Source organism: Apus apus, chromosome 23, assembly GCF_020740795.1.
Source record: "Apus apus isolate bApuApu2 chromosome 23, bApuApu2.pri.cur, whole genome shotgun sequence".
Lineage (NCBI taxonomy): Eukaryota > Metazoa > Chordata > Aves > Apodiformes > Apodidae > Apus > Apus apus.
In genome coordinates this window covers 3,043,922-3,064,674 of record NC_067304.1, presented here as the reverse complement: position 1 = coordinate 3,064,674, position 20,753 = coordinate 3,043,922, and positions in this window count along the sequence as shown.

Genomic DNA, 20,753 nt, shown 5'->3' with positions numbered 1-20,753 from the left:
ACCATAAAAATGATTACTGACAGCACTTCAAGGACCCAACTTCACTGCCTTTAAAACTACTAACAGCAGCAAAATACAACTGATTGTCCCAGAGCCATCAATCCAACCTTGGCCAAGGGGAATTTCTAGATGAATGTTTATAGGAGGTGAAAACAAGCAGAGAGGAAGAAAGAAAAGGCAGGAATCGAATAATCTCTTGCCAAAGCTGCTCCAATCCTTCTACAACTATTTTGTGCTTAAGGAAGAGCCAGAGGATAAGATTTTCAGATGCTCCTAAATCTCTTCCAACACTGAAACTCAGTATGGCAGGTGGTAACACTCTGGTTGTTCTCAAAGGCCTTCTCAATGACCATTGCCGTCCCTGCAGCACTCAAGGTATCTTCTAATGCTGTCCAGGACAAGATTCCAGGGTCTCCACATCAGCCATGGGCTCATACAGGAGATATCAGCCAGGATCCTCAAACCATGGGGTCACTGGCACATAAAGGGCCAGTGTAAGAGCCTGGAAAAGGGATGAAGGCCCAAGAGTTGTGTCAGTGGGGAGCTACATGAAGCCCAAGGAGGGTTTGCAGTGCTCCAGCTCCCTTTGCTGGGAGAAAGAAAGGTTTCCACTGACAAGCAGACCATGCTGGACCTTGTCTGGAGATTAGCAAGGCCCTGGGAGCACATGCAAGCTGAGATGGATGAAGTCACTCCCTGCAAGGCAGACGAGCATCCTAATCTCTTAGTCCACTTTTATTAACGACTTGACATGGAACAGGTTGGTCTGTGTTTGCTGGGGATTCATGGCTCCAGCCCGTGGCTGCCATTCCCTGCACTCAGGGGTGACCTGGTAGTGCCAACAGCATCAGGCCACAGGATCTGCAGCCCTTGGTAGCCCAAAGCCAGCCCTGCCACAGCCTGGGGTGTTTCCTCAGCACAGACAGGGTAGTCCAGGGTATCCAGCACCCTCCCCTCAAAAAGAAATTCACAACATGGCATTTATATCTATAATAAGCAATCTAGAGCCTCTCTTGTCCCAAAACCTATCGGGCTGAGAGACATAACACAACCAGAGGTCGATGAGGAAATCACGAAGCCCTTTGAGGCTCCTGGAGCCAGACGAGGAGACTAATTGGAAAGGCTGCTCTGAGCAGCCTGACAGCAGGGACAGGCACGAAGCAGGCTTCTGCTGCTTCAAAGCAGGGAGCAGCAGAGATAAGACAAAAGCCAGGCACCAATGTCCATCCTCAGGAAAACTGGGAGGGGGGGGTCCCCTCACCACCTTCCTACCCAGGAAGCAGGAGCTGTGAGCTGTGCCTGGCTCCATAGCTACTCTCCCCAGTGCCACAGGGACCCCCTGACCCAGGTACAGCTACAGCCTCAACAAGAGCTTTTTCCTGCTGGAGATTTCCTCCCACGTCCTTAAGGCAACAAATCTAAGCTTGGCTTGGAAAGTCCTAAGAAAATAAATAAATAAATTTAAAAATAAATAAATCACAGAGCTACTGGGATACAAACTTCAGCTTTGAGGTATTTAACAAAATCCTGCCCTTCTAGGTTCCTGTGCCCAGTGACTGATGTTGCAGTTTATGCTGCCCATCTGTTAGGATATAATGCTTACTTGGAGGGAGAAAAAAAAAAAAGGGGGGGGGGGAGGGCAGGGATATTAAGAAAAATAAAATCCTGCACATTTAAACAGATGAAGATTTATAGGTATCTCATATGCTCCATTGTTCCTCCAGTGATTGCCCATTCTAGGGTGCTCCTTTGTTTTTTGCAACCAACCACCTCTTCTCTCCCTGCCATCATTTTACTGCCAATAAAAGGGAGAAGTGCCAAAGACAAAGTTATTTAATGTGTAGTTCTAACATCCTCTGGAACAGAGAGACAGGAGGGACAGAGCCAGCTTGGGGCCATGATCTGAGCACAGATGGGATCTTCTCCCTGTGCCCTGGCAGAGAGAGGGAGCAGCTCCTGCACTGGCAGGAGCAGGACTGGCTTCACCCAGCACCTGGAACGGTTGCCACTGGGATTCTCCCTGGGAGAACAAAGCATTTTTAAAGCTCTCAGGAGCTGGAGCAAGCCTGGAGCCTGCTCACAGGAGGAGAAAGGGTGGGCATTTTCTGAGGGCAAGCCTTAGATGGCAAATCAAGTGGCTGTTCCTGCAGGGAGAGTGCAGAGATGTCTGTGGTGGGCACTGCTGCCAGGACTCTACCCAGGGAGCTGGCAAGACAGCTCTCCCCTCTCCCCTTTTTACTGTTGTCATCAGAAAAAGGGAGGAACTGGCTCTGCCTTCCCTCACCCAGCTTCCCTGTGCCAAGATACTGACACGTCCCATCCCCTCCTGCCAGCCCTGTACACAAGGAGGTCCCTGGGCTGGTGGGGAAAGCAAAGACTCATCCTCCAGCTGCCAGAGAACACACTGGCCTCATCCCCCAGCCCTGGACCCTGCGGGGCAGCAGGCAGCACTGCCAGTGCCCATGGCCCCCTGCAGAGCTGCAGGCTGATCCACACAGAGAGGAAACTCGAGGTTGGTGGCTCCTCTGCACATGAAGCTGAGTGACACTGAACAAACAGCAGCGTGGAGAGGGGAGAGAAATAAAAGCCAGTGGACCCAGAGGGACCGCTGTGACTTCACACCTTCTCCTGACTCTTCTGAGCATTGCTTTGCAACTACTTCCCTCCCCACCTCAACACGGAGCAGTTCTTGCCTCTCCCCCCAGGCTGCAGGCTCTGACACCCACCCAGTCCTGTACCACAGCAGAGGGAAATCGATTGGGGGTGAATCGGGCCGTCCCTGGGTGACAGGAACTGCCACTTCTCACAAGCAGGGCTTGGAGATCAGGCAAATCCAGCCACCAAGCACAGCACTTCAGAGAAGCCTTCGCAAGCAATTAGCATCCCCAGGGGAGGGTGGGACATTAGAAGGAACGTGCTCTGTGCAAGTACAGAAACTCAGATTAGTTTGTTGACACCAGGAGATCGGTGCTTTTCTCCTTGCTTGTGAGACTGCTCCCAGTTCCCAGGGAAGGCCCAAGAAGCCTCACCCAGAAGGAGCTGGGTTTACTGCATTTACATGGCCCTTCTCAGAGGACTCTTTCCACTCTTTGGTTTTGCCAAAAGAAGAACCTATCTCTGATCCTCAGCCCTTCCCATCACCTCCAGGTCAGGCCTGGCCATCCTCACAGCCTCTACCCGACATGTTACCACCCCCAGAAGACTGGGCAATATGGCAGAACAAAACCACAGGCATGCTCTCAAGCCTTGGCAAGACACCAGCTCCCACTGAGTCCATAGGGATCATACATCCTGGAACTCCCTGCTTTGGGCCTGTATAAGGGACTTGTCCAAGTTTGTCCAGGACAACTGCAGGGGAAGGGCTGAACCCCCATTGCCTCACACCCTGCCCACCAGTGCTACAAAGCTCCAGGCCACCCCTTCTTTACCTCCATCAACTGTTTTATACCCTCCACTGTTCCTGGAGAGGTGACGGGCAGGGAGCTGGTGCAGGACACCCAGCAGGGACAAGGGTAATCATCCCAGTACAAGCACCCAGCTGTATAATTAATGCATATTTGCAGCTGAAGCTTGCTCTGTGTTGAATAGACTCATTTAAGTCAGCAATGGGTCAAGTCAACAGTAACCTGCCTCTGTCAGAGCTGGTGGAAGGCCCAGGGAGAGCTGCTGGAGGAAGAGAAGGAAGCCCTTTTATCCTAATTAAAGAACAACCCAGCAGAGCTCAGCTACCACCTTTCCAACACCTTCCACCAAACTGCTTAATCATGGGCAAATGAGTTTCTGTAATTACAGCAGGAAGTAATTTATCTGGGGGTCCAGAGGTTTAGTAGCATGACCTGAGGAGAAAGCTGGTGTCAGCAGAGATAACTTACTCGCAGGAGGATCTCCGAGCTGTGCAGCTGAGCTCCGAGTCTCCAACTCCCTCCCCAATCCATTCCAGAGCCTGTAAACATCATGTTTGTGTGCTGAGCAGACCCCCCTAGGGACTGTCTGCTGTGTGCTGTCTGGAACTAAACAATTTCTCCAGGAGGGAGCAGGAACATTCCTGGGAAGGGGAGGATCAGTGGCAGGTAGGCAGGCACCTTCTCCACACACGGACAGTTTTACCCTGGCTGAGCAATCTAGTCCCAGGGCTATTTTTTCCCTTCTCAAGACAAATGAAGATGTTTCTTCCCAGCTGGAAGGGGATCTGACCACTGCTCTGCCCAGCTGCAACTTTTGTTGGGGCAGCATTTTCCTGTCACAGCCTCCAAGAACCAGACAGGCCATGGGGACACTTCTGTCCCCAGTCACAAATACCCAGGGAAAGTGGTGAAAAAAGGGGCACATCCAGCTGCTCCCCCTTCTCTGTATCAATCTCCTGCATCTGCAAACAGCTGGAAAAGGGATTCCTCAGCGAGGGTCTTGTCTTAGCAACTGTGTTGCAGTCAATATTCATTTGCTGTACGTGGCAACTTTAGTTAGGTGCTCAAGAAAACAAACACTCCTGTCCCTCACTGCCTGGGAAAAAGCAGGTTTTGACTTAAGAACATCTCCAATGACTTGCTGTAAAAAAAGGTCTGGAGCACGTGCTGGTTCCTCCAGCAACCCAGGGAATTGCAGAGTATTGACTTCAGGCAGTCAGATCAACATAATGTTTGTTTCTGGGCATCGTGCTGGTAATTTAGACTGAGCAAAAGGGTCTGGCAGCAGCAACCCCAGCCCAGGCCTGCTCGATGCTTTATACATGCAAATAGGCTCCATGGCTTCATTTGAAAGCTCAGCATGAATTTTCCATCTCTAAAGCATCTCCACGGGAAAACAGAGCACAGAATTCACTCATGACAGGCCCTCACACAGTTTATTTCCTAGTCCCCAGCTCAATGTCCCTCGAAATCAAGAGGAAAATCTTTTCCCCTCAAGCTCTGGGTTTGGAATTAAGTGTCAGATCTTGCAAAGCATTTAGGACCCAGAGCAAACTCAAGGGCTGAACACTTTGGAAAGCTGCCTGGCCCAAGGCTGCCCCAGGCAGCTGGGCTGCTTGCAGTCACCAGTGGTTTCTCTGCCCACTGCAGAACCACACTCTGGCCATTCACTGGTCTCCCTATTTTTGCCCAGAGCCTCTTCCCATGTATCTTTTCAAGTTACAGGGAGGGCCAACATGCCCTGAACCCATCCATGGCTGAGCCAGCTGTTACTCTTCAGAGCAGCTGAAGAAGTCCAATTTAAGAGGAGCAGGAAAAAAAAGTAACACACCAAAAAACCCCCACTGACCCAGCATGTTGTCACTGTGCCAACAAGCCCCCATGAAGACAAGATGCTGCTACTGCATAGGTGGAAGGAAGGGAGCAGAGGCCAACAGAGCCTACAGGTGTCAAACTAGCACACACTTTGGACATCTCTACTAATCAGAGATGCTGAGATCTGTGACAGCCTGCTCAAAGCTGGGTACACAGGCTCAAACCCAACACAGCCCCCACGAACAACCCCTTTTCCCAATGCATCTAGTAGATGGGACTAGAGGAAAATGGAGCTGAACCAGTTGGAGGGGTGGAGCAGAGGGGCTGCAGCAAAGGCAGGGCCAGAGCCAAGGGCTCCCAGCCCCCAGCCCAGCCCCAGGAGGCTGAGCTCAGCCAAGTGCTGAGAAGCAGGAGCTCACCAGGGAAATTTCTAAATTGCGTTTATCAAAGGAAGCTGGATAAGTACTGTGGCTACTTAACAACCCTCTTGCAGGCATTAGAAAGCCAAGCACTCCAACTGGAGGAGTTTATCTGGCCAAGGGGTTCCTTCTGCACTGGACGTTGCCGGGAGCTTCAGGACGCGCGTCACAGGTGGGGACACAAAATCCAGCTCAGAGGTTCTGCCAGATCCAGAGCGACAAGCAGAGCAAAACCTGACACCAACATCAATCACCAAGCCCTTGTACAGGCAGTGCTGGCTTCCAGCACCACCCCCTCCCTGGGAGACAGATAAAACCTGGAGTCACAGGGGACAGAGAAGCAGCTGGCACAGGTGCAGGATGAGAGCTCCAGACCACCTCCCCTGGCAGGTTGACACGAAGGGCTGAGCAGGGTCTTGGTTGCACACCCTGGAAATCCCTGCAAGGGGCAACCCATGTGCTCAGTGGGGAGCAGTGGGGAGCAGCACAGCCCAGGGATTAAACTGGCAGAAGCATAAGAAAAAAAAACCAGCAGCTTCTGTTACACCCAAAAGCAGCAGGTTTATGCACTTTTTGGAAACACTTCTTGTGAAGAGCAGGCTCGATCAATACACAGATAGAAAGCACAAGCAAAACACAGTCAGTAGTCCCTTGTCTTATTCCACACAGGCTCACATGCAAAAAAAACCCACAAACCAACCCAAAAAACCCCAAAAAAACAAACAAACAAACAAACAAACCCAAAACTAACCCCCCACATTACAGTCAGGAAGCAGAGCAGGAACAAGAAATTCTTGATTTCCCATATTTTATTTTCCCCACCAGCAACCTCCAGATGAAATCCACTCAGTTTACAAGCACCAGCCCGTGCATTTTGCCCCCCTCAGCTCAGGTTGGGGTCTGCAAGTCAAGCTGATCTCTTTCCACTTCATAAACCACCAAACTCCCAACACGAGAGCCTCACATCAGAGCTGCCTTTGCAGCTGCTTCGTTAGCACCCAGGGCAGAGGAGCCTCCATCCCCCTCCTCTGCAGCTACAATCCACACTACAAAGAAGAATTTTTTTTAAAACTAAAAAAAACCTGAATGTGTCTTGCTCAGGACAACTCCTTGAGTCTCCCTTCCTATGGAGCTGGCCCTTGGCAATGACTCCAGCAAAGACCCAGCAGCTTCTCTGTGGTGAAGCAGGACAATCCCTGTTTCCACACCCTGTCCAGAGCTGGGACCTGTGCAGGACCTGCACATTAATTAAAGGTTAATGAAAAGGATCAGGGTGCAGGCACCAGTGCCCTCTACTGGGACCAGTCAGAAGGGCTTATGGGGGAGGGCTGGGCACCTGTGCAGCTCCCAGCAGCAGGGCTGGATGCACCCAGGCTGGGGAAGCCCAGTGGGGTGTAGGGTGGGTGTGATGCCCACAGCTTGCTTCTCCCTGGGCTCCTTCATCCCAGTTCCTCATCAGCATCCCACTGCTTCCCCACACAGCCCTGACCCTGAAACTCCACGTTGAAAGACTTGTGTCATCAGGCAGGAGGAAACCAACTGGTGTGCTCAGAGAGCACTGGGGCTCACAGGCCTCCTGCTGAGCCCTGCTCAGCACCTCCCGAGCTCCTTGGGCAGGAACCCGTGTGGCCTGGAGCTGAATGGAGTTTGACAAGTGCTCAGGAAAAGAGAATTCCCCGGGGAAAGGAGAGGAAGGGGGAAGGTGGGCTTTACCATCTAGAAAACCACGTTCAGTTTGACTGCATTAGCTCTGCCTCAGGCTCCTGAACATGGGGAAAGGCAGGGCAGTAAGAGAAGGGGAGTGGGGAACGGAGAAGGGAGAGGGGGGAAGGCAGCAGAGGAGAAAGCTGTAATTGCAATTGCTGGAATTCACTTTTAATGCCAGCTGCTGAATACAGTAAACACACTCCCGAGTCCAGGGAATAAGTATTGATTTTTTTTTTTTTTGCAAGTGTTCCAGAGAAAAGCTTCAAATCAATCCTGTTCTGTCAGACACTTTTGCCTCTTGGCCTCCAATTACTCACTCTCCACATCCACCCTTCCCATATCTCACCTTCAGCAGGCACACCTGATGCTGGTGGAGCACTCCTTCAGCAGGCAACCCCCCCTGCACCCTCCAGCAGGACCAGGAGGAGCTGGGGGGATCCATGGGAGCCAACAAGGCACAACCAACCTCAGGATGCGAGAAACTTTGCCTGCAAAGCCCACGTGGGTGCAAGGGGCACATGGGTCCTTCTTCCTGATGGCAGCTCCACACGCATCATGGGGAGGGTTTTGCACACCCAGGCAAGCTCTGCACTCTCAGTGCCCTGTTTCCTCCTTGTCTCTCCTGCCACCCCACAGGGATGTCCCCCAGCCAGGTGCTGAGCCCAGGCTGCAGCCCTGACCTGGACACAGGGCACACAGGAGCTTTTTGAACTGAACCTTCAGAGATTGCTGCACAGAAACACCAAGGCCTCAGTCCCAGCAGGAACCTCCTCTCCCATCCACCTCCCAAAAAGTCCTCCAGCTCTCCAGGTGCCACAGCATCAAGCACAGTCCCAATTTCTCTTCTTTCAGCAATGACTAAATGAAGGCAAAAGATTGGATTTTCACTCCAAGCATTTGGAGGCTTGCTAGTAACATTTGGTCTCTTCCAAGCTTCTCAGAGGCAGAAGCTCAGGGGGAAGAGCTGTGTATGGGAACACGAGCATGGCCAGCACTCCCCCTGCACAGGCAGCAGAGATCCCAGCAAGTCCTACCAGCTGCAGGTCCCAGCTGGCAAGCCTCAAAGCAAGGGGAAATAAAATTCACTTAGCCAGGGAACAACTCAACACTCCTCCTGTAACTTCTGCAGAGACATGCTGTAAAGATTTTACAATAAGGGTGGCATTGACTTTGTCTCTGTGTCTAATTCAGGAAGATAAGATGTGTGAGAGAAGAACCATTCAAGCTATTTGTTGTAGGGTGTTTGATGTTTCCTAGGACTCCACACCCTGGATTGTAGCATTTTATTGATTGGCTCCAAGAGCAGAGGAAGAAATTTTAGAATCATATCATAGGATCATGGAATGGTTTGGGTTGGAAGGGAGCTTCAAGATCATCTAGATCCAACCCCCTGCATGGGCAGGGACACCTCCCACCAGCCCAGGCTGCTCCAAGCCCCATCCAACCTGCCCTTCAACACTGCCAGGGATGGGGCAGCCACAGCTTCCCTGGGCAACCTGGGCCAGGGTCTCACCACCCTCACACCAAAGAATTTCCTCCTCATGTCCAACCTCAATCTCCCTCTTCCAGTTTTAATCCATTCCCCCTTAGGTAATTAGGTAGAAAATCAAATATAGATTGTAGGGTAGGGACAGGAAGCCCCATCATCCCATGGAACATGAGACACATGATGCCTCCTATGAACTCAAGGTGAGGCAAAGCTGATTATGTCATAATTCCAGGTAAGCTTCTCTGCTCCCATAGCAAAGGGAAAGCTTCAGCTCCCCATGCTCATGACACACTCAGATGCTGCAGAGGCAAGGTGGGCCAGGGAACCACCACCCATCACCCACAGAGCTGTCCTCATGTCACCCTTGCAGGAACTGATCAAGTGCATCCCACTAGCAAGCCACAGCTGAATTTTCCTGGGACAACAGTGGGCTCTGTGCTTCTCCAAAGTCAACACTGATGGAAACAGACACTTGCATCCCCTGGGCTCCTGCCACACGTGCTCTCCCTTTCCCTGCCTCCCTGTTTGTCCCACACAGATCAAAACCTCTTGGCACAGAGAATTTGCTTTCACACAGTGAACTGCAAGCACGAGGAAGAGCTACCACTGTAGTGACGTGACCTTCAGCTATTCACAGGCTAGACATTTCCTTCTGACAGCTCCCACATTCACCCTCAAATTATATGTACTGTATATGACTGTTAAGAATAATCACAGTATTTGCAGTGGTGTGTTAGGCACCAAATTATGTATAGGCACAGCGATTAGAGAGCAGAACAAAGTGGTTGTTCGTGCAGCTAAGGGCCAAAGTACCACTATTTTCTATCAAGACAATTTGCAGCAAGCCTAGCATCTTCTCACTCCCCAGCCAGGAGCAGCATCGCATGAAATCTTCAAAAACAAATATGTTATCAGAAGTCTCAACAGCAGAGCTCAGAAGGGGGTGTAACAGCCCTGATAGTTTTTAATTCTTCTCAGCCCACCGCCTTTCCTTTCTGTCCCAGCTGTCTCTCCTGCTTCCAGCTTTGGCTATGTCACTGCAGCTGAATTATGCATCGAGTGCTTAATGGTATAAAAACTTCTGCCATCCACTATCATTACAGAAAAACCTGCTCTTTAAGTTTGTTTACGAAAAATCAACAACCCATCTCAATTCCCTCTCCTACAAGCCTTCAGTCTCATAACCAGAGCCCTGTTTCCCAGGAGGAAGCCAGAACATGCACAAGCCATACATAAAATCCATGCCTCTCACTGTTACTAGAGTCCTGGCACTGGTAAGACCTCCCTGGGTCCAGGTCCACCCCATGTGTCACACAACCAAAGCTCAGTGCTGCAGCAGGTCCATCGTGGTTAACTTCTCTCCCTCCTTTTATCCATGAGTCCTCTCCAAAGAGCCAAGCACCTGTGTCCTAAAGCCTGCCCAAGTCTGAGCTAGAACCATAGAATGGTTTGGGTTGGAAGGGACCTTCAAGATCATCTAGATCCAACCCCCTGCATGGGCAGGGACACCTCCCACCAGCCCAGGTTGCTCCAAGCCCCATCCAACCTGCCCTTCAACACTAGAAGGCACCCTCCTGTCCTGAGCCCTTAGAACTAACCAATCTAAGAGTCACTAGCACAGCCAATCCAAGAGGAAGATGATTTTAATGGCAGATTGTCCCATGGAGTAGGGAGGAAATACCAGAATTTCTTCTGGGGAGATGAGGAATCCCAAGTTGGGGTCCAATAAGCAGCTTGTATCAATGTTGGAGAAGTCAGGGGAAGGAAGCAATCAAGCTTGGGAAGCAAGGGAACAGGAATGCTGGTGCCCTTGATAGCTCTCCTTCCAAGGTTGATGGAGCTGCCAGAAGGTACAGCATGTTCTCTCCTATTGATCTATCAATGTCTGCTTTACAGAGGAGGGATTACTCACTTCTGATAACATAGCAAGGTTACAACTGATGAAAATCAATGGATCTGAGCTACCCAGCCTTCATTTAATTAGATCACGCTGTAAATACGTCGGGAGCAAAGGAGAGACATTCTCCACGACCACCTCTGCTCTGTGCTCCTCTCCACAGTTTTAGACAAGTATCTTCCTGGGATCATCAAGATAAATGGACCTGAGCACCAGCCTTTTACTGCCTGCTCTGTAGCTAAAGAGAGGAAAAAGTGTACTTCTCCATCACCTTGGTCCACAGCTGGTAAAGCCAGCCAGGAGGAGAAGGACACCAGAGATGTGTGAGCAAATGACTGGCAACCAGCTCTGTGGGAAGGTGGACTGGAATAAGACTGAATGTGAGATCAGGCAGCTTTTTACAAGCTAAATATGCAACAAGCAGTTGGAGAGAGATTTCTCCCCCTGTTTACAAGGCCAACCAAGGCCAGGTTAACTAATCTCTCTTTGCAGTTGCCCTTCTCACTAGGGCTTGTTCTCCACTTTGAGCAAAGCACCCGAGACAGCTGCTCAGATCTCTCGCATTGCAGGGTGATGAAAACAAAGGCACAGATGAAAATTGCTTTAGAGTTTTGCCTCTCAGAGAAAACAAACATGCCCATGCTGTAATTAGGACTAAGCATGGAAAAAAAGAACCAGATCTTTGACTGGTGCTTAACCAGGGATAGTAAAAAAATAAAATAAAATAACAGCAATCCCTTCCCACACACACAGCAATAAAAGAGGAAAAAACACCCAACAGGAAAAAGAAAAAAGACAGGCCTACTCTTCTGAAGCTCACATAAGAAGCATCTCTCTTGATCCTCATACAAAGGCAGGTCCCAGGCACAGACTGTGGTTCCGTGCATGCTAAAAACCAGCAGCAATGCCCTAGCAAAACAAGACATTCAAACGCACACTTCTCCCCCTGGGGAGAGCTTAGACACAGCACAGACACGCCGTTACGGTGTTTCATGACTTGCTCAGAGCTGTTCAGATCCAACAAGCAGGGCTGCAGCACAGAACATCATCCTGAAGGGGTGGGCACAGCCCCCTGCAATGCTCCCAGCCAGCAGCAGGCAGCTGGGTTAGCAACATGCCAACACTTCCATTTGGAAGCTGCCCTTGCTGCTCCTCCTCCAGACATGTTTTATGGCATTTGGTAACAGGGATCAATCCTCACACATTTATTTTAATGAAAAGGTTGCTATCAATATTTGCTTTAACTTGCCATTAGCAGCACAATTACAGCCACGAGGCCAAGCTGAACAGTTCCTCAGCCAGTCCTCTCTGCACAAACACTGCCTCTGTCCTCTTCTCTTGAAGAGGCAACTCATCTCAGCTCCTTTCCTAGCACCTGTGCAGAAAACCAAAGGCAAAAGTGCAGCAGGCACCAGCACCAAACATTTCCATAGTCCTGCAATAGGCCACAGAGTGAAACCAGTGAGCTGTGGTGCTCTTTTAACACAGCTGGGAAACAGGTACGTGCAACTCTCCTGTTTATGGAGGACTTTAGAGAGCTCCAAGTCTCTGAGTTTGCCAGTGGTTTGGTAACAGAGTTGATGGACAGTGTGATGTATCTGACTGTCCAGAAACATCAGTCAACATCAGGATTTGCCCTGTCCCAAAAGAACATCTCTGCTCTCACAAAGCCCCTGGAGGACATCATCTGCAAAAGGCCAAACAAAACAAGCAGCAGGTCACAGGGTTGCAAGAACTCTTCTGGCACAGCTCCCTCGTTGGTGGGAGATTCTGGCAAACCTTTCCTCACAAGAGACAAGCTACCAACCCTGCTGTCTTCCACCTCTTTTGAGGTCTTAATTCCAAGCATGTCTTGTCATCTGTCAGCCCCAGCACAGCTCTGCAGCACTTTGCAGTCAGTCTTCATCTGTGCAAGAGGCAGGTGCCAAAGTCTTGAGTCACCAAGCTCACATCCCTGCCACAGCCTGGCAGGTCCCTGCCAGCTGAGGACACAGGGAAGAAGCACAGTTCCCATGCATGCATTCTGCTCCTCAGGATCCAGGCATGATATTCAACCCACTTGCTGAAAGACTGATGTGTTCCACAGAGAGACAAGGCATCCTTAGCAACAGCACTTCCTCCTCAGCAGGAGTGACCTAGAGGAAATGCTAAAATACACCCTTCTCTGGTTTTTCTTTTGCAAGGGCTCTGCTGGCAAAAGGACAGGCTGCAACTCCAGGGAAAGAGGCTGTGGAGTGAGGCATTCATCCTCTAAACAAGGGGGCAGAAGACAAGGGCTGCCTGATAGGAGTTGTCAGCTGCTTTAAGCTGGAAAGATCATGGTTGAGATTCTCAAGGTAAGGACTCTAAGAAAAAAGGACAAGGAAGGGGAAAACATACCCTTCTTTCTGGATTATCTTATTTCTTAGACCCATTGCTATCAATTGCTTTGAGAGACAGGTCTGGGTGTCAGCAGGCAACTGGTACTCCTTCATACTAGCTGCAGAACAACTCTAGAATAGGAAAACTGCCCCTGTCCCAGCGACCTCAGTGACTGACCCCTGTTCTTCTACAGTTTTCTATCAGGGATAGAGAAAGAGTAAATGGAGCATGCACTGAAGAAAAGAAGAAAGTCAACAGAAAGACTGAGTTAAGTTACAAAATAGCACATCTCCAAGACTTTGATTCTTTTCTCAAATGTGGTTCAAATTGGCTAATGTGTTAAAAGATTACTGGGGTGGAAAGGGTAGGATAGATGTAATCACAAGTGCCTCATTTCTCTGGGAAGGTCTATTAATGGACAAGGAGCCCTTTTGCACATAGATAAGCCCAAAGCAAAGAGTAGCCTTAAGGAAGACTGAAGGAAAATGCCTTTCAGGGTCAGTGCTTTCCTGTTTCACTGGCAGCTCGTCCCAGGTTTTCTCCAGGCTTCTTTGCATCAGAGTGTACCCAGCTCTCTGCAACAAGGACAACTTCCCTGTCACACATACACAGCACCATCTGATCTGTAATTAATCATAATACCAACTCAGCCTTGCACTTTTTCCACTGCTTTCTTCCCCATTAATTTCTTTAATTTATTTCTGTAATATTGCTAGTCTCGTGACTTAACTTTTCTGCATGTGATTGCAAAGGGGAAAGATCTGGAAGAAATTGCACAGCCAGGAAATCATTTCACGTGTCAAGTCCCAAAGCCCACTTTGATCTGGGGCTGCTCACGTAAAGGAGCACAAATCAATTGGCTGTGGTGTTGACACCATGGGTGGGCGACAGGAATTCTCCTGTTCCAGGCAACATCAGGACCCACAGCCACAGTTTCTGGAATCTGAGAAGCATGTCCCTTGTCCTCGCTGGCTCTGATGGAGGTATCATAGAATCCTAGGGGTTGGAAGGGACCTCGAAAGATCATCTAGTCCAACCCCCCTGCCAGCTGGCATCAAGGTTTACCCCTTGTCATACAAGCCTGTCCTGTGCAGAGCTTGACAGCAACCCTGGGAATATTAACTCCCAGAAGCAGAATGTCCTTAAGTGGGTTCAGCAGACCTGGGCTCCCTTCTCAGCTTTAACAGCCTCTGGCCTAGGATGGCCTGGCCCAAAACGTGACACAACCCAGTCTGACTAGATTTAGTTCAGGGCTCCACACTAGCACCCTCTGCAATGCTGCTTTCTCCCTCTGAGCTCTTCCAGCCACTGCTCCTTAAGCCTCATCACAAACTGTAAAGCTCAACCCACAGTTCCCATCACTGCCTCAAGCACGCCACCCAAGCGTTGTTCTATCTTCAGCACGACTCAAGCAAATAATTTAATCTCAGTACCTCGTTTCCTCTAAGGGATCATTTCTCCTCCATTTCTTCATCTCTGGAATCAAGACTATTCCCAGCTTTAGGTAGAGCATCTAGCACTGAGGCTCCCTGGCCACGCAGAGGGGGTTTAGCTGCAATGGGGATTCAAATGCATCCCCTGCTCCCAAGCACGGCCAAGCCAAGAAGCAGCAGCCACATTCCCGCAGGAGCTGCACTAGCAGACAATTCATTCCCAAGTGACTTTTACAGGAGATAGAGCTTCTGAGGGCTAATGACAGCACACGTGCTGCTGCAGCACGCAGAGCTGACCAGAGAGCTTATCGCCTTCCCCTCAGCTTATTAAACCCCAGCTGCTTTGTATCTAGGAAGAAGGAGCACTGAGAAACCGTTTCACTCTGAGCTCCCTAGCAGGGCCCGGGCAGAGCTTTGAAAGCAAAAAAAACCCATCAGATAGACACAGGCAGAGTTTCCTCTGGGTCAAGTGGCTGCTTTATCTCCCCGAGAGGTCTGTGCAGGCAGCAGCAGGGCAGGAGCCCCAGGCACATCTTGCCAGCGCAGCCACTGCTCTGTTCGGTTGGGCTTCTCGCAGGGAGAACGTGGCACCTTTGAAAGATTTCCAATTACCAGCCGAAAGGTCAGGCAGCCCGTCAATAGTCCGAGTGGGCACAATCCAGGGAGCCACGCAGATGCTCCCCCACACACACCCCTGGAGAGAAGCCAACATCCCCCCTTGCACAGAGTCGGATGTGGAGATGGAGTCAGACTCTACCCCTCAGCTGCTTCTGATTTCCCTGAAGCACCACCACGGGGTTTTGGGGAGGTGCGAGGCACAACGGGAGACTCTTTGCCCCGTCAGGGGAAGAACAGGGGGGCAAATCTGGTGCACAGCAGTTCAGCTCAGGCTGCTGAGCAGGGGAGTCAGAAGCAGGACCAGGTCCCTCCATCACCCACAGGGCACCAGGCAGGGAGCAAAGCCTGACCTGTCGCATCCAGAGCGGCTCCTGTCTGCGGCAGAGCTGTGCTCTCTCAGGCAGAAGAGACTGCAGCTCCTCTCTACACACTGAGACCAGCTCTGTTGCCACTTCCCTCCAGTATGTTAAACAAAGAGATGTCAGCTCCCGGTGACAATAAAATTACAGTTTAGAGAAGCCCCGTACCTGTCAGGAAACAAAGCCCTGACCCTCCGGGCTGTCTCCAGAGCTCTGCAGATTGCTCAGGCACCATTGTTACAGGTTTTCTTTCTTCTCATGAACGTTGGAAGAGAGAATCATTCTCAGCCACCAGCAGCAGCAAACACAGACGTGGTGGAAACAGCTTGTGAAATGAATGGAAATGGCTTCTTTACCCTGCAAGGAGCAGAGGAACCTTCAGCAAAAGGACTGGAAACTTGGAGAGTCTCCTGCCTGTGCTTCAGTGAGAGTTCCACGGCCTCCAGCATGTTGGGAGAGAAGAGGCTGAGCTGCCAGCCCCATTTCCTGACCTTCAGGTCTGCAGGTCCCCACAGGACACGGCGCACACCCCAAAGGAGAGAAAGGTGAGAAATGCAGTGCTATGGAGGCCAGGGCCAAGAGCCCTCCCTGGTCCAGGGCAGCCCTGAGAAACCATCTGGGTCTGATGCAGCAGCAGGGACAGCAGGGAAAGGGAGCTGGGAGGCAAAGGACTTGGATTTAATGGAGATGGGCAGCAAAAGTTCAACCCCGTTCAGTCCTCAGTGGGGGAAAACTCCAGGTGCCAGCTCAAACCAAGCCCAGGGTGCCTGCCTTTCCTCTTCTTTTAGCTCAAACTCAGTACAGACTTTCCTTTTCCTCCCCCTGGTGCAGATCAATCTATGGAAATGAGCTCAAAGACAGCATTGCCTTGTTTGCCTGTGCTTTAGAGACGCAATAGAAGGCAACCAAGGCATCCTGGTGCCTCAGGCAAACTCCCCGCAGAGAAAACACCGACGTGTTGTACAGCAGCTTATTCATTTTCTGACGTGGACCCCCCCCCCCTCAGGCTGAAGGGAATCAGAGAAGATGGGCCTGGCAGTGGCTGCAGGTGGGCTCCCCTGCTCTATGCTCCCAAAATGGCTACAGCCTCAGCGTGCAGGTAGCGCTGACAGCAAGAAGTTGGGCTGCCGTGGAGCACGCAGAGAGAGGGAAAGAGAGAGATTTTCTAATTAAAATCCCTCAGGAAACTGCTTTGGGAAGGAGGGTTAAGAAAAATATATTACAAAAAAAACCCCAAACAACATAAAAACCCCCTCACAATTGCAGAATTCCTGACTGAACCGTTTCATTTTATGCTACAATAGGAGGAGCGCAAACAATAGCTGAAAGGAAACTCTGATTGTCATGAAGCAAAGTGCCACGTTCATTTTTCATCAAATGTGGATGAACCCTATTAAAAAGTAAAATATCCATTTCCTCACATCATTATCTTCCCTCCCCCCCCCCACCATGTCAGAAAGACTGTCCCCTCGGGAAAGCTCATTGCCAGCTCCATTCCCAGCCCTGCCGCCCTCATCCGTGGCCCCAGAGTCACCCCGGCTGCTTTTCTCCCCAGACCTGTGAGATCTGGGAAAGGAAGGGTTGGAACTGGAGGATCTTGAAGGTGCCTTCCAACCTAAGCCACGCTACGATGCCGCGGTCGGGCAGATCCCCATCCTGAGGGCTTCACCAGCCCTTTTGGCTGCACCCCTCGCCGGGCCTGCCGCCCCGTCGGGCCGCGCGACCGAGCAGCCAGTGGCAAAAAAGAAAGAAGAATGACAAAAAATGTGACCAGCTCCTTTCCTGCGAGGCACGGGAAGGCTTCCCTTCCCACCACGGGCAGCCCCTGGCGGGGTGACAGGGCCGGGTGACACCCGTTGGAGGGGGGATTCACCCGTTACCCTGGCAACGCCCGCGCGGTACAGCGTGTGAAACGCTCCGTTCGCTTATTGATTGAGCCGCCGTCAAATTCAATCACAAGTGAAAATGGATTTTTTAATGCGACTATTAGCTGCTTTTGAAAGGCAAATTGAGTTCGGTTACACCGAGTCAGCCATCAGAAAACAATTTGCCGTCAGCCAGACGGTCCAGCCAGGCACCCAGCCCAGGGAGAGCTGCGGAGGGGAGGAGAGGAAGCTCAGCCACGTTTTGGGAGGCCCTGGGCAAGAGTGGAGGGGAAATAAAGAGGTTTTTCTCCCTCGATGATGCGCTGGATGAAGAAAATGTAAGTGTGAGGATGGGCACTGAGGAGCTGACATGGACACTGCCCCACATCTCTGTGATACAACACGGGTGGAAAGCCATCACCCGCCCTGGGGGGTTCAAGGATGGGTGATAGGAATGATGGGGTTCATCATAAAATGGGAAGCTGGGCTTCAGGGAGCAAGATGGAGGCTCCCCCCAAATGTCAGGGTGTGTGAGAGAAGCCAAGACAAGAAGGACGTGCCACCCAAGCGATCACAACCACCTCCTGTCCACACCAAGACCAAAGTGAAGCCAAACACCTCCAACCATCCCACATCCAACACGATTCAAAAAAAAGCTCATTTCCTTCTAGAAGCTGGAAAATCAGATTTTCTTTTTCCCCTCGCTGATGAGGGAAGCAGATTCTCATTACTATGTTAAGTGAGGATCAATATTGCGGCCAAATCTGAAATCAGCCCTGTCTGGCAAGGTGCTCAGCTCACCAGTTTTCCCAGTTTGGGGTTGAGCACCATCTCTGGTGGGCACAGACAGCTCCTCAGCTCCAGGATGGCTTGGCAGGGACCAAGAAGTAGCAATGGAGGAAAGTGGTGGGACAAGACAGAGCAGAAAACTAGACCTTGAAGTTTGGACAAAACTACACTGGATGAGACTAGATGTACCTGGATACATGTCTGTAAAAATAAAAGCCTGTACGTAAAAAACATTTTTAAATGCCTTTTTTTTTTCCTGCAGAGCTCAAGGATTATAATATAGTCCATTAACTATCAACTCAGCTTTTAGAAGCCCCGAGAACCTAAAAAATAGATCTCAAATGACTAAATAAAAAACCAGCTTCAGTTTGGGGTGCCAGCCTTTCCAATTGTCCTTTCAACCCCCTGAGCAAACTCACTCACAGGCGTTAGGAAACACTTGCCAAAGCAGTCTAGGAATTTCTATAGCAGCATAATCCAAAGCTTGCTGCTTTCAAAGAGCCTGTACTTCCTGCAAAGCTTGTAGTCTCAGCTAATGAGAGCTTAACCACATGTTTGTGGTGGATGAAATAGTATCATTTGGCAATTATTATCATTCAAACGTTATTTATTTAACCTGCAGCCACATGATATTGACTGCGGAATTGCTGTCATTTTTACTTTTGATGGCTCTCTTATTGAGCTGAGCTTGAGGAATCGTGCTTGGTGTTCCCAAGCTTGGGAGATAATCATTTCCCCTGCACTCACATTCCCTCCCCAGCCAAACCCAAGTCTCTGCTCCAAAGCTGGTGGTATTTGGTGCTGGCATTCCCCAAAGAAGGGCCATTTACAGGCCTTTTCACATCTTCTGCTCTGCCCCAGCTTCCTCAACTGGTCGTGTTTGGGGAATTGATTCATTCTTACCATCAACACAAAGCACGACGCACCAAAGAGTTCCAGACGCCAAAGGGCAGAAAGTGGACTTTGTGCCAACCTTTGCAGCCACCCCAGCTGCTCTGAAAGCTGGTGTGTAAGAGCTGTAAAGGTGTGGCAGCAGCTGAGGAGCTTTGTACATCCCAGAGAGTCAAAATAAAGAGCTAACAGTCTGCCTTGTGCTCCAAAGCCTTCTCCAAGGGAGGCTGCAGGGAAGCAACAAGGTGGGTTGCAGTCACCATCCCCCTTGGTATTTTTTTTGCAGCAAAAGAAGTACCAGGGGGTGCATTTCTCAAGATCTGAATGCCAGCAGGGTAAAAAAAATCTCTATTCACACAACAGGAAATCCAACATTCTCCTTTGCCTTTTTCTTTTTTTTTCCCCTCTCTTTTAATTTTCCCCAAATGTAAAGGATGAAGTCATCTCTCCTCCGGTGATGAAACATCTGCCTGGAGAAGCTTGCAGTGCAATGCAACACATTTTGATCACTGCTACATCTAATTACAGAGAAGAGAAAAATCACAAAGCAGGGTTTGGAATGTTATTTTCCCCAAAAAACCACCAGGCATCTGAAAAACAACAGCAAAGCAGCAGCACTGGCAAGCACACCAGAGGCAGCTTCCCCGTCAGTCTTGAAAAACAGCACCAGAATACAGAGTCCACTTGGAAAGAGGAAGATTTCAAGGAGTGTGATCAGGGAATGATTAATTGTCCATGCCAGGGTCTCATGGGAATCACATCAGAAACTCAAGAGCCTCAAAGCCAAAGATGTCTCATGCAAGGACTTGGTAATAGGCCCACATCTCTGTCCTTCGGGGTCCACCCGTATTTATTCAAGCCCAAGTTCTTGCACACCCCTCACACCTACTCTAATACACAAGGTGGAGGGAGTGGGGGGAAGAGACGTGATTGACCCATGTTCACAAGTTTCAAGACCAACCAAATAGTTGATCTTGAGGAGCCAACATGCAGAGGGAGCAAAGCCTTGCTCTGCAAAACGAGGATCACTGCCTTACCCTAGAGAGAGGCAGTTACACTGCAGCTCCAGGAAGAGCCCAGGTTGCTGCAGGGAAGGTCTGAAGGCATTCAGATACAGCTTCAAGCAGGCAACAGCAGTGGCAGAGCCCTCACGTTGGCCTCGATTCCTGAAGAAAGTGTGCTGACAATGGGAGAGGTCTCAAAGGCACAGCAGGCATCACCACCCACGTGGCCTTGATGTTCAGGAGGGGCTGATTGCCTCCCTTGTTCATTGCTTTGAGAGTTTCCCTGTGAAACCCTGGCAGGGTGCAGCCTCCGGCAGCTCTAGGATGTTGCTCACCGCAGGAAACAGAGATTTTAGAAGTTCAAAATAAAGCCCTAATCACAACTTTTGCTATTTCCCTGCCTTGCTCTTCAAGCCCAAAGGGAGTCCATGGCTAACCAGAAACAAATATCACCTCTAACAAGACCTTACATGGCAAGGAACCAACTGCAGACACCTGGGGAGCCTGCTCAACTGCTTCACTGGAGATATGATGACAGGTTGTTTATAGCAGCTTACAGAAAGGCAGTGCAAAACAAACAGAAGGCTACCTTCCCTCCACCCCACTCCTCACTGAATTTCCAGGGAAAACTTGATTTCTTTCTAAACGTTTTCAAGTTTCCAGAAGAGGAAAACAAAACCCTGTCGGTGATGAATGGAGTTT